Genomic DNA, 14688 nt, shown 5'->3' on the forward strand with positions numbered 1-14688 from the left:
TTCTTCTTCTCTTTTCCCTTCTCCCATTCCTTTTCTTCTCTTCTCACAATTCTCATCGTTGCTTTCTTACTTCTCTTTATTTCTTCTTCTCCCTCTTTTTGAAATTTCACTTTTTACTTTTCTCATTTTTCATTTTCTTTTGTATGTTGCATTTGCTAATTTCATTCATTGCATTTAATTTTGTTTTTATAGCTTGTTTTTATTTCTTTTCTAGGTTTCTTATTTTAATAATGGTGTTGAATTCTCTTACTCAATTGTTGAGAATTTCTTGGTTATATTGGTGCTTCTTGACTTGTTTGATATTGTTGGGTGATGAAGTTTTTAGGTCAATGCTTAATATTTGATGACTCTTGCATCCTTTGTACCTTGACATGAACTTCTATTGTCTTTCATGACCCACTCTTTCTTGATTAAACTTGATGCTCAACATGCTCTTCATGTTATTTACTTATACTTTGACTTTACTCTTGCATCAAGTATTAGTTAATATGCCTTAATTTATATTGTTTTCTCACTCACATATTGTAGCTACCATGTAGTTGAGAACTCTACTTTTACTTGGCATTAGCCCCTGCCTATATTCTAATTGCTTTGATATCTTTGTTGTAGGCTTAATTTCTTTTTTCTCTTCTTTTAAGTTGGCCACCGAAAAGGACAAGGAAAAGTTTCTAAATGGGGCAACAAACAAGTCACTTTACCATATGCATCCTTACCTTTACCCTAGCCCATTATAACCTTTGAATAAGCCCTCATGATAAATGTATGCATGCATTGAATAATTGTTGATTGTTAGAAGAAAAACAAATCTTGGAAAGTATGATTAGAGGAGAATTGAGTGATTAACCCTATACACTTGAGCGACTAGAGCGGATACACTTCCGGTGACGGTTCAATGCTCAATTCCTTGTTCCCGGCTTTCATGAGCTTTCTTCTTGCAAGTATATTTGAACCTCATTTTTATATTTGAATTGGTAGAATTCATGAATCGTCATATGATCTTAGTCCTACATGTTCATATGCGTCCTTGGAGATTGATTTACTTTTAACCAAGTAGGTAGAAGCCTTTTGCATTTAGTCGCATGCATGTAGATAGGTGCATATAGTTTCTTTGCATTGAATAAATGTGCATACCACTTTTCTTGTCTTTCGTGGTTTATCATGAGGACATGCTTGGTTTAAGTGTGGGGAGGTTTGATAAACCCCAATTTTGTGGTTTATCTTGTATTGATTTTAGGGGATTTTATCATCTTTTCTCATATTTATTCAATGAAATAGCATGGTTTTGTGAATTGCTTCTAATTTGTGCTAAAGAGTAAAAACATGCTTTTTAGGCCATAAAATTGCTAATTTTAATTCACTTTAATTCCATTCAATGCCTTGATATGTTTGTTAAGTGATTTCAGGATTATAAGGCAAAGATTGGATTGAAGAAATGAAGAAAAAGCATGCAAAAATTGAGAATTCATGAAGAAATGAGGATTTGCTTAAGTGAAGGCCACGTGCACATGTCACCCACGCGTACGCATGAGATGGAAATTCGCAAGTGACGCGTACGCATCACCCACGCGCACCCATGACCTGAGAATCAGCAATCGACGCGTATGCATCATCCACGCGCACGCGTGATATTGGTCACGTTACTCACTTAAAGGCAAAACGCTAGGGGCAATTTCTGAGCTCAAGGAGGCCCAAATCCAACTCATTTCTGATGCTTTTGAACCCAAGGATGGCAAGGGATTGAGGAGGGAGAACTCATAGTGTAGTTTCATCATGTTGTAGGTAGAATTCTAGGGAGAGAAACTCTCCCTTCTCTCTAGCATTTAGGGTAGTTTAGGTTTAATTCTCTTAGATTCACTTTTAATTCTTCTTTTGATTTAGTTTTCCCTTTTAATTTCTTATTATTACATCTTTGTTCTTCTAGTTCTTGCTGTTAATTTTCCTTTCATGTTGTTTTTATGTTGATACACTCTTGTTAGTTTTAATTTCCATCAATGCAATTTATGTTTTCTTGTTCTTATTGTTTGATTGACTTGTTATTGTTGGTTTCTTGCTTATGTTAGTTATGGGTTTCATTAATTCTTGCATTTTGTGTTGTTTATTTTTATTGCACTCTAGGTGTTTGATAGAATGTTTTCACTAGTTATTGGGTAGTTTTCTTTACTCTTGTCCTAGGCTAAGAGAATTGGGTGACCTTGAGTCATTGGGTCTCAATGAATTGTTGATTTGAGAACCCTATATGGTCAATTTGATAACTATTGACTCTAGCCTACTACTAAGTCAATTAGTAGTTAGGTTAGGACTTATGGATTGATTTTGATCAAGCCTATTTGACATACTTAATGCTTAGAGGTAGACATTATACTTACATCAAGCATAGGAGTAGACTTAATAGGTTGGTCCCTCGTAATTATCAATGTATGGTTTGTAGACAAGGATGGTGATCTCAATTACCTATGTCTAGCCAAGAGTTCTTCCTTTCTTTTATTTTGTTATTTACATTTATTGTTCCTTATTAGAAAAACCCCAAAACATTCCTTCATAGCCAATAATAAAGCACTTCATTGTGATTCCTAGGGAGAACGACACAGGATTAATACTCTCGGTTATTTTATTGGGGTTGAACTAGTGAGAACCATATTAAATTTGATTTGAGCATTGCTTGTTGGTTGGGAACTATACTTGCAACGAAGTTATCTTCTCTAACCGAGAAGAAATTCTTAGCCGACGGTATGTTCTTTATCAAATTTTTAGCGCCGTTGCCGGGGAATTGCAGTGGTGTTATATTATTGGCTATTGTGAATATGTAAATATGTTTACCTTTTGATTGTTTCTTAGTTTTTGTTAGGTTTAGGACTTTTTTGCTTATTCTTGTTAGCTTTTGTTTTTATATGCTACTATGAATTCTCATCCTTTTGGCTTTGAGTTTGGTTACAACTATATTGTAGGGAATGGAAGCTTCAATTAGGATATGCATCAAGGGTGGAACAATCAAAGATGGGAGGAGCCTCAAGGGATTAATCAACCTTTTCTGCAACAACCCCCTACGGTCTCTTTTAGGTATAATTTCACTCTTAATACATACCAATCTAATATATGTTGTGACCCTCATTGTGATTGTCAACCACAACCACCACCTCCATTAGAAGTCTGGAGGTACAAGTCGGTCAATTGAGCAAGAGAATCCCTGAGACTCCTTGATGAATCCACATTTCATGATATTTATTTGCTCTATTTGGGTGGATTTCATCAACTTTTCCTACACTTATTCCTTTAAATAGCATAGTTTTATGATTCTCCCTAGATTTGTGCTTAATTGTGAAAACATGCTTTTTAGGCCTTAAAATAGCTAATTTTAATTCACTTTAATCCCATTTGGTGCCTTGATGTATTTGTTAAGTGATTTCAGGATTTCAAGGCAAGTATGGGATGGAAGAAGTGAAGAGAAAAGCATGCAAGGGGGAGGATCCATGAAGAAATGAAGTTTGGGGCTTTTCAAATGTGTGCGCACGCACAAGTATGCGTGCATACACATAAGGAAGATTTGCAGGCGACGCGTACACGTGACTCACGCGTACGCGTGGGAGCGAATTTGGTCAACGACGCGTATGCGTGGCCTACGCGTACACGTGGGAAGCCGCACGTGACCTCGTTAATGCAAATTGCTGAGGGCGAATTCTGGGCCTCCAGGACCCAAGTCCAACTCATTTCCAAGGCTATTTCATGCAGAATTGAAGCTTGGAGAAGGGGGGAGAAAATTTAGGTTACATTTTAGTCATGTAGTTCATTTTCTAGAGAGAGAAATGATAAACCACTATTTTATGGTTTATCTTGTGCTAATTTGAGTGGTTTTTATCAACTCTCTGCTCACTTATTCATATGATTCGCATGTTTTATATTTCCCTTCCTAGTTTTGTTCTATGGTTGAAAACTTGTTTCCTAGAAGTCTATAATTTGTGTATTTTAATCCTCTCTTATTACCATTCGATGCCGTGATATGTGCGTTAAGTGATTTCAGGGATTACAGGGCAGGAATGGCTTGGTGGATGGAAAGGAAGCATGCAAAAGTGGAAGGAATACAAGAAATTGAAGGAACTGCAAAGCTGTCAACCATGACCTCTTCGCACTCAAACGATCATAACTTGAGCTACAGAGATCCAAATGAGGCGGTTCTAGTTGTGTTGGAAAGCAAACATTCGGGGCTTCGCAACGATTTATAATATACTATAGCTGCCCCAAATATGCAATGTGCACACGTGGATCACGCACACACGTGACCTGGCAAAAATCCAATCCACGCTCACGCAAGACTTTGTCGCGTGCTGGACGTATTAGAAATTGCTGAGGGTGATTTTTAGGCTATTTCTGACCTAGTTTTCGGCCCAAAAAACACAAATTAGAGGCTATAAAGTGGGAAAATCCATTCATTCAACATCATTCATTCATTATTCACAATTTTTAGGTTTTAGATGTAGTTTTCTAGAGAGAGAGTCTCTCTCCTCTCTCTTAGGTTTTAGGATTAGGATTTCTCTTAGTTTTAGGTTCATTCCTTCTTCATTCCAGGTTCAATGTTCCTTTAATTTATGTTCTCTTCTACTTCTATTTATGCTATGACTTTAGTTTATTTACTTTCCCAATTTGATTTATGAACTCCATGTTAGGATGGATTTTCTTTATTTAATACAATTTGAGGTAATTCAGATTTATGATTGTGGTGCACGAATTGTGAATCACACTTTTCACACTCGTACCACTAACCAGCAAGTGCACTGGGTCGTCCAAGTAATATCTTACGTGATTAAGGGTCGAATCCCACGGAGATTGTTGGTTTGAAGCAATCTATGGTTATCTTGCAATTCTTAGTCAGGAAGTCAATTATATTTATCAGTTGAGTTGCGAATAAACAAGAGAGAATGGATTAAAGGTTACTTGTTATGCAGTAATGGATAATATGTGGGAGTTTTGGAGATGCTTTGTCTTCAGAATCTCTGCTTTCCTCTGTCCTCTGATTCATGCACGCACGTCCTCCTATGGCAAGCTGTGTGTAGGTGGATCACCGTTGTCAATGGCTACCATCCATCCTTCCAGTGAAAAGGGTCCAGGTGCGCTGTCACCGCACGACTAATCATCTGCAGGTTCTCAGTCGTACCGGAATAGGATTTACTATCCTTTTGCGTCTGTCACTACGCCCAGCACTTGCGAGTTTGAAGTTTGTCACAGCCATCCAATCCCAGAATCCTACTCGGAATACCACAGACAAGGTTTAGACTTTTCGGATTCTCATGAATGCTGCCATCAATCTAGCTTATACCACGGAGATTCTGATTAGGGAATCTAAGAGATATTCATTCAATCTGATGTAGAACAGAAGTGATTGTCAGACACACGTTCATGGATTGTCAGACGGTGATGAGTGTCACTTATCATCACCTTCTCCATAGTTAGGCGCAAATGGATATCTTAGATAGGAACATGCATGTTTGAATGGAAAACAGAAATACTTGCATTAATACATCGAGATACAGCAGAGCTCCTCACCCCCAACAATGGAGTTTAGAGACTCATGCTGTCAAAAAGTATAAAGTTTTGATCTAAAAAATATCATGAGATTCAAAATAAATCTCTAAAAGTTGTTTAAATACTAAACTAGTAACCTAGGTTTACAGAAAATGAGTAAACTATAACAGATAGTGCAGAAATCCACTTCTGGGGCCCACTTAGTGTGTGCTGGGGCTGAGACTAAAGCTTCTCACGTGCCTGGGGCTGTTTTGGGGGTTCAACGCCAGCTTTGGATCCTTTTCTGGCGTTGAACTCCAACTTGCAACTTGTTTCTGGCGCTGGACGCCAGAATTGGGCAGAGAGCTGGCGTTGAACGCCAGTTTACGTCGTCTATCCTTGAGCAAAGTATGGACTATTATATATTGCTGGAAAGCCCTGGATGTCTAATTTCCAACGCAATTGGAAGCACGCCATTTGGAGTCTTGTATCTCCAGAAAATCCATTTTGAGTGCAGGGAGGTCAGAATCCAACAGCATTAGCAGTCCTTTTTGAGCCTGAATCAGATTTTTGCTCAGCTCCCTCAATTTCAGCCAGAAAATACCTAAAATTACAGAAAAACACACAAACTCATAGTAGAGTCCAGAAATGTGGATTTTGCCTAGAAACTAATGAAAATAAACTAAAAACCAACTAAAACATACTAAAATCTATATGAAATTAACCCCAAAAAGCGTATAAAATATCCGCTCATCACAACACCAAACTTGAACTGTTGCTTGTCCTCAAGCAACTAGACAAATAAAATAGAAGACTAATAAGTCAAGAAGCAATAATATCTCAGATTTTTTTAGTGAAGCTCAGATTCTAATTAGATAAGCGGGACTAGTAGCTTTTTGCTTCCGAACAGTTTTGGCATCTCACTTTATCCATTGAAGCTCAGAGTGATTGGCATCTATAGGAACTTAGAATTTGGATATTGTTATTGATTCTCCTATTTTAGTATGATGATTCTTGAACACAGCTACTTTATGAGTCTTGGCCGTGGCCCTAAGCACTTTGTTTTTCAGTATTACCACCGGATACATAAATGCCACAAACACATAATTGGGTGAACCCTTTTAGATTGTGACTCAGCTTTGCTAAAGTCCCCAATTAGAGGTGTCTAGGGTTCTTAAGCACACTCTTCTTTTTGCTTTGGACCTTGACTTTAACCGCTCAGTCTCAAGTTTTCACTTGACACCTTCATGCCACAAGCACATGGCTAGGGACAGCTTGGTTTAGCCGCTTAGGCCAGGATTTTATTCCTTTAGGCCCTCCTATCCACTGATGCTCAAAGCCTTGGGATCCTTTCTATTACCCTTGCCTTTTGGTTTTAAGAGCTTTGGCTTTTTCTGCTTGCTTTCTCTCTTTTTTTTTCTGCAAGCTTTGTTCTTTGCTGCTTTTTCTTGCTTCAAGAATCATTTTTATGATTTTTTAGATTATCAATAACATATCTCATGTTCATCATTCTTTCAAGAGCTAACATATTTAACAGTCTTAAACAACAAATTCAAAAGACATATGCACTGTTCGAGCATTCATTCAGAAGACAGAAAGCGTTGCCACCACATGTTACTAATTAGAATTTTTCTTATTAAAAACTCAAATTTTATTGCCTCTTATTCAAAAGATCTACTATTTTATTCATGTTTGCTGATGATGAGAAAAATAAACTATAACTTAATTGGAGGTAAAATCAAAATAGACACTAATTACTACTATATGACTCCTAAGGTAAACTCTTATAACGACAACTATCACAGAGTTAAAGCAGAAATTGGAATTTAACAACCTTTGTTCTGGGAAGTGGATGTTCCTCGGATCTGTGGGGTGCTTGGTCCTTCAAGAGATAACTTTTGGCGCTTCAATTCCCTCAAGTCACGCCCTTGCTCTTCCTGTTCTTTAATCAAATAGCAAAGAATTTGACTTTGTTCCTTCTGTTCCTTTATTATTTGTTCCATAGCTTCTTGCATCTTGGTAACTGATATTTCAAGATACTCTCAATATTCAGATTGAGGGATTTCTAGGAGAAATTCCTGTGTTTTCTTCTTGATGGGGTCATCCTGTGCTTGTTGTTTTTCCATTGATGCTTTGGTGATTGGTTTCTCAATTGAGATATCCTCAGTTATTCCCATCCTTACTCCAGCGTCCTTGCAGAGCAGAGAAATCAAGCTTGGGTAAGCCAACCTGGCCTCTTTAGAATTTTTTATTAGCAATTTTGTAGAATTCAGTTGAAATCAGTTGATGAACTTCCACTTCTTTTCCCATCATGATGCAATGGATCATCACTGCTCTTTTAACAGTGACTTCAGAACGGTTGCTGGTGGGCAGCAGAGAATGCCCAATGAAGTCCAGCCATCCTCTGGCGACTGGTTTGAGATCTTCTCTTTTGAGTTGATTTGGGACACCCTTCGTGCTGGTGGTCCACCTGGCTCCAGGGATACATATATCCTCTAGAATCTTATCTAGGCCCTTGTCTGTTCTCATCATTCTCCTGTTGAAAGAGTCTGGATCATCTTTCAGCTGAGGTAGCTTTAAGATCTCCTTGATCTTGTCAGGGTTGGTATGAACAATCTTTCCTCTGACCACGGTCCGATATTCATAGAAAGCAGTTCCAGATAGTTTTTGCTTGTCTGTCTGCCACATGTTAGCATAGAACTCCTGGACCATATTCCTTTCCACTTTCGTCTCAGGATTAGCTAGGACCTCCCAGTTCCTGATTCGAATTTGCTCCTGGATCTCCGGATATTCGTCTTCTTTCAGATCGAATCTAACTTCCGGGATCACTGATCTTAGACCCATTATTTTGTAATAATGGTCTAAATGTTCTTTAGATAAGAACTTCTCTTGATTCCAAAGTGGTTTTGGAACGCTCTCTTTCTTGCCTCTTGAAGTGGGTTGTTTTCCCTTAGGAGCCCTGATCTTAGTGATCACGGATAAACACACCAAACTTAGAGGTTTGCTTGTCCTCAAGCAAAAGAAAAGAAAGGAGAGGGATAGAAGGAGAGCTAGGTGCAATTGTTGATGGAGGGGGGGAGGCCGAACCCATATTTAAAGGGGGAGGGGGGTGGGTTCGAAAATTTAGAAAAGATATGATAAAAAAGATTGATTTGGAAAAGATAAGATAGAAGATATGATAAGAGAGGATATAGTTTAAAATTGAAAAGATATGAAAAATTTTTGAAAAAGATAAATCTAGATTTTGAAAAAGATAATGTGGAGATTTGAAAAAGATATTGATGAGTTGAAAAGATTTTTGGAAAAGAGTTGAATTGGATTGAAAAAGAGGATTTGTGCTTATGGATTAAGATACATTTGATATTTTCAAAGTAGGATTTTTAAAAATTAAGGATTTTAGAAATTAGGGTTCTTAACATGTGTATGCAAGAAATCATGATTTGAAACATGGAAATTAAAATTAGAATGAAAAATATGAAGAAGAAATGAATTTACCTCCTTCCCATCATCCTGGCGTTTGAACGCCCAAACGCTGCCTATTTTGGACGTTCAACGCCCAAATGCTGCTCTCCTGGGCGTTCAACGCCCAGTTGTTGCCCTTTTCTGGCGTTGAACGCCCAAAATAGGCTCTTACTGGCATTTTCTTGCCAGTGAGCTCTTTTTCTCTGTTTTGTGTGCAAATTCCTTCTGTAACCCTGTTAACTTATGCAACTGATTTTTTTACCTTGTTATTAATGAACTTTATATAAACAAATAAAAATAAAAATAGGGCAAAATGCTTAGAGGATTGATGCCCCATGGCTGGGTTGCCTCTCTGCAAGCGCTTCTTTATTGTCTTTAGCTGGACCTTGCTGAGTTTTTAATCTAGCTTCAGCCTTGAGCACTCTTGCTCAACGTTGCCTTCAAGATAGTGCTTGATTCTCTGTCCATTGACAATGAACTTCTTATCAGAATCAATATCTTGAAGCTCCACATAACCATATGGTGATACACTTGTAATCACATATGGTCCCCTCCACCGGGATTTCAGTTTCCCGGGGAATAGCCTGAGTCTAGAGTTAAACAGCAGAACCTTCTGTCCTGGTTCAAAGATTCTAGATGACAGCTTTCTATCATGCCACTTTTTCGAAAGCAGTGAATCTGAATTCCTCTAGCTCATTTAGCTGGAGCAATCTTTTTTCTCCTGCTAATTTGGCATCAAAGTTTAGGAATCTGGTTGCCTAGTAGGCTTTATGTTCCAGTTCCACGGGCAGGTGACATGCCTTACCATACACAACCTGGTATGGAGAGGTCCCTATAGGGGTCTTGAATGCTGTTCTGTAAGCCCACAGAGCATCATCCAAGCTCCGTGCCCAATCCTTTCTACGGGTACTTACTGTCCATTCTAGGATTCTCTTTAATTCTCTGTTAGAGACTTCAGCTTGCCCATTAGTTTGTGGATGATATGGAGTAGCTACCTTGTGGCGAATCCCATACCGAACCATGGCAGAGTAAAGCTGTTTGTTGCAGAAGTGAGTGCCCCCATCACTGATCAGTACTCTAGGGACACCAAACCTGCTAAAGATATGTTTTTGGAGGAACTTCAGCATTGTTTTAGTATCATTGGTGGGTGTGGCAATGGCCTCAACCCATTTTGATACATAGTCAACTGCCACCAGAATATAAGTATTTGAGAATGATGGTGGGAAAGGTCCCATGAAGTCAATTCCCCATACGTCAAACAACTCAATCTCCAAGATTCCTTGTTGAGGCATGGTGTAACCTTGGGGCAGATTACCAGCTCTTTTGGCAACTGTCACAGTTACGTACAAACTCTCAGGAATCTCTATAGAGTGTGGGCCAATAGAAGCCACATTGGAGGACCATGGTGGCTGTTCGTTCACCCCCGAAATGGCCTCCATATTGAGATCCATGGCAATGCCATGGGATCCTCTGTGCTTCTTCTCTAGGAACACACCTACGGATTATTCCGTCTGCACATCTCTTAAAGAGATAGGGTTCATCCCACAAGTAGTACTTTGCATCAGTGATTAATTTTTTCTTTTGTTACCTGTTGTACTCCTTGGGTATGAACCTTGCAGCTTTATAGTTTGCAATATCGGCAAACCATGGTGTTTCCTGGATGGCAAATAAATGCTCATCCGGAAAAGTCTCAGAGATCTCAAGAGAGGGGAGGGACGTCTCTTCTACTGGCTCTATCCGGGACAGATGATCAGCCACTTGGTTCTCTGTCCCTTTTCTGTCTCTTATTTCTATATCAAACTCTTGCAGAAGCAACACCCATCTGATGAGCCTGGGTTTTGAATCCTGCTTTGTGAGTAGATATTTAAGAACGGCATGGTCAGTATACACAATCACTTTTGATCCTACTAAGTATGGTCTGAACTTGTCAATGGCATAAACCACTACAAGTAATTCTTTTTCTGTGGTTGTGTAATTTTTATGGGCATCATTTAAAATGCGACTAGCATAATAAATGACATGCAGAAGCTTGTCATGCCTCTGTCCCAATACTGCACCAATGGCGTGATCACTGGCATCACACATTAGCTCAAATGGTAATGTCCAGTCTGTGCAGAAATAACTGGTGCTGTGACCAGCTTAGCTTTCAGCGTTTCAAACGCCTGCAGACACTCTGTGTCAAACACAAATGGCGTGTCAGCAGCTAGCAGATTGCTTAGAGGTTTTGCGATTTTTGAAAAATCCTTTATAAACCTCCTATAGAATCTTGCATGCCCCAGAAAGCTTCTGATTGCCTTAACATTAGCAGGTGGTGGTAATTTTTCAATTACCTCTATTTTTGCTTGATCCACCTCTATTCCCTTGTTTGAGATTTTATGTCCAAAGACAATCCCTTCAGTCACCATGGAGTGATATTTTTCCCAGTTTAAGACTAGGTTGGTCTCTTGGCATCTCTTCAGGACAAGTTTCAGGTGATCAAGACAGGAGCTGAATGAGTCTCCATATACTGAGAAGTCATCCATGAAGACTTCCAGAAATTTTTCCACCATATCAGAGAAAATAGAGAGCATGCATCTCTGGAAGGTTGCAGGCGCATTACACAGCCCAAATGGCATCCTTCTATAAGCAAACACTCCAGATGGACATGTGAATGCTGTTTTCTCTTGATCCTGGGGATCTACTGCAATCTGGTTATAGCCTGAGTAGCCATCCAAAAAGCAGTAATAATCATGACCTGCCAGTCTTTCTAGCATGTGGTCTATGAATGGTAAAGGAAAATGATCCTTTCTGGTGGCTGTATTGAGCCTTCTGTAGTCAATACACATGCGCCACCCTGTAACTGTTCTTGTAGGAACCAGTTCATTTTTTTCATTATGAATCACTGTCATGTCTCCTTTTTTGGGACGACTTAGACAGGGCTCACCCAGGGGCTATCAGAAATAGGATAAATAATCCCAGCCTGTAGTAATTTGGTGACCTCTTTCTGCACCACTTCCTTCATGGCTGGATTTAGCCGCCTCTGTGGTTGAACCACTGGTTTAGCATTATCTTCCAATAAGATTTTGTGCATGCATCTAGCTGGGCTTATGCCCTTAAGGTCACCTATGGACCACCCAAGAGCTGTTTTGTGTGTCCTTAGCACTTGAATAAGTGCTTCCTCTTCCTGTGGATTTAAAGCAGAGCTTATGATCACTGGAAAAGTGTCACCTTCTCCCAGAAATACATATTTCAGGGATGGTGGTAATGGTTTGAGCTCGGGTTTAGGAGGTTTTTCCTCTTCCAGAGGAAATTTCAGATCTGAATCCTCCAAATCAGGCTGAACATCTTTAAAGATGTCTTCCAACTCTGATTCGAGACTCTCAGCCATGTTGATCTCTTCTATCAAAGAGTCAATAAGATCAACTTTCATGCAGTCTTTTGATGTGTCTGGATGCTGCATGGCTTTAACAGCATTCAACTTAAACTCATCATCATTGACTCTCAGGGTTATTTCCCCTTGTTGGACATCAATGAGGGTTCGTCCAGTTGCTAGGAAGGGTCTTCCTAGAATGAGAGTAGCACTCTTGTGCTCCTCCATTTCCAGCACTACAAAGTCAGTGGGAAAGGCGAATGGACCAACTCTGACAATCATGTCTTCAATCACGCCTGATGGGTATTTAATGGAGCCATCAGCAACTTGGAGACATATCCGGGTTGGTTTAACTTCTTCAGTTAAGCCAAGCTTTCTAATAGTGGATGCAGGTATTAGGTTGATGCTTGCCCCAAGATCGCATAAAGCTGTCTTGGTGCAATTACCTTCTAATATGCATGGTATCAGAAAACTCCCAGGGTCTTTAAGCTTTTCAGGAAAGCCTTTTAGAATGACTGCACTGCATTCTTCAGTGAGGAGAACTCTTTCTGTTTCTCTCCAATCCTTTTTATGACTCAGGATCTCTTTCATGAACTTGGCATAAGAAGGTATTTGCTCAAGTACCTCTGCAAATGGAATCTTTATTTCAAGAGTCCTGAGATAATCTGCAAGGCGAGAAAATTGCTTATCCTGCTCCTCTTTTCGGAGTTTTTGAGGATAAGGTATCTTGGCTTTATATTTCTCAACCTTAGTTGCTGTAGGTTTATTGCCTACAGAAGTAGTTAAAGAAGCCTTTTTAGAGTGGTTGTCATCAGTACTTGTGTGTGTCTGATCCCTCACTGGCAATTGAGTGCCAGAGTTAGAAGCTGGAGTGACGTTAGACGCCAACTCCTTGTCTGTTCATGGCGTCTGAACGCCAGAACTGTGCCTATTTTGGGCATTCAATGCCAGATCCTGCCCATTTTGGGCGTTCAACGCCAGATCCTTGCTTGTTTCTGGCGTTGAACGCCAGTCCTTGCTTGTTACTAGCGTTGAACGCCAGTCTTGGGCATGGTCTGGGCGTTCAGCACCAGCCTTCCACCAGATTGCTGGCGTTTTAACGCCAGAATTACTTTTCCCTAGGCTCTTACTGTTCTCAGGTGAATTTTGGGTGGTTTGCTCATTCCTTGGCTCTTTGCTGCCTTGAGGTGGGGTATTTAATGTTTTCCCACTTCTTAATTGAACTGCTTGGCATTCTTCTGTTATTTATCTTGACAGCTGCTGCTTTGTTTGCTTCAATTGTTCTTCCATATTTATATTAGCCATCCTTGTCTCTTGTACTTTATCCTTGAATTCGGCTAACTGCTTTGTTAGAAAGTCCAATTGCTAATTGAATTCAGCAGCTTGTTTTACAGGGCTGAGTTCAGCAGTTACTGTTTTAACTTCTTCTTTCATGGAAGGGTCACTGCTTAGGTACAAATGCTGATTCCTGGCAACTGTATCAATGAGCTCTTGAGCCTCTTCAATTGTCTTTCTCATGTGGATAGAACCACCAGCTGAGTAATCTAGAGACATCTGAGCTCCTTCTGCAAGCCCATAATAGAAGATGTCTAACTGAACCCACTCTGAAAACATTTCAGAGGGGCATTTTCGTAGCATCTCTCTGTATCTCTCCCAGGCATCATAAAGAGATTCCTTATCTCCTTGTTTAAAGCCTTGGATATCCAGCCTTAGCTGTGTCATCCGTTTTGGGGGAAAGTATTAATTCAGGAATTTTTCTGTCAGCTGTTTCCATGTCCTTATGCTAGCCTTAGGTTGGTTATTTAACCACCTCTTAGCTTGATCTTTTACAGCAAATGGAAACAGTAATAGTCTGTAGACATCCTGATCTATTTCCTTATCATGTACTGTGTCAGCAATTTGTAAAAATTGTGCCAGAAACTCTGTAGGTTCTTCTTGTGAAAGACCGGAATATTGGCAACTTTGCTGCACCATGATAATGAGCTGAGGATTCAACTCAAAGCTACTGACTCCAATGGAGGGTATGCAGATACTACTCCCATATGAAGCAGTAGAGGGGTTAGCATATAACTCCAGAGTCCTCTTGGACTGTTCATTTTCACTTAGATCCATAATGGAGAAAGGGAGATGATGTCAAATAAAAAAATTTATTTTTATTTATTTATTTATTTATTTAATTCGAAAATGAAATAAATTAAAATAAAATAAACAAAAATGGTTGAAAATTTTCGAAAAAATGAGGAGAGAGAAAGTGGTTAGGAAGTTTTAAAAAGGATATGATGATTTTTGAAAAAGGTTTTAAATTTAAAAAAAAAAATCTAAATTTTTAAAGGTAAATTTCGAAAATTTGCTTTAAAATAGAGAGAAAAGATATTTTTGAATTT

Source organism: Arachis hypogaea, chromosome 14, assembly GCF_003086295.3.
Source record: "Arachis hypogaea cultivar Tifrunner chromosome 14, arahy.Tifrunner.gnm2.J5K5, whole genome shotgun sequence".
NCBI classification, from domain to species: Eukaryota; Viridiplantae; Streptophyta; class Magnoliopsida; order Fabales; family Fabaceae; genus Arachis; species Arachis hypogaea.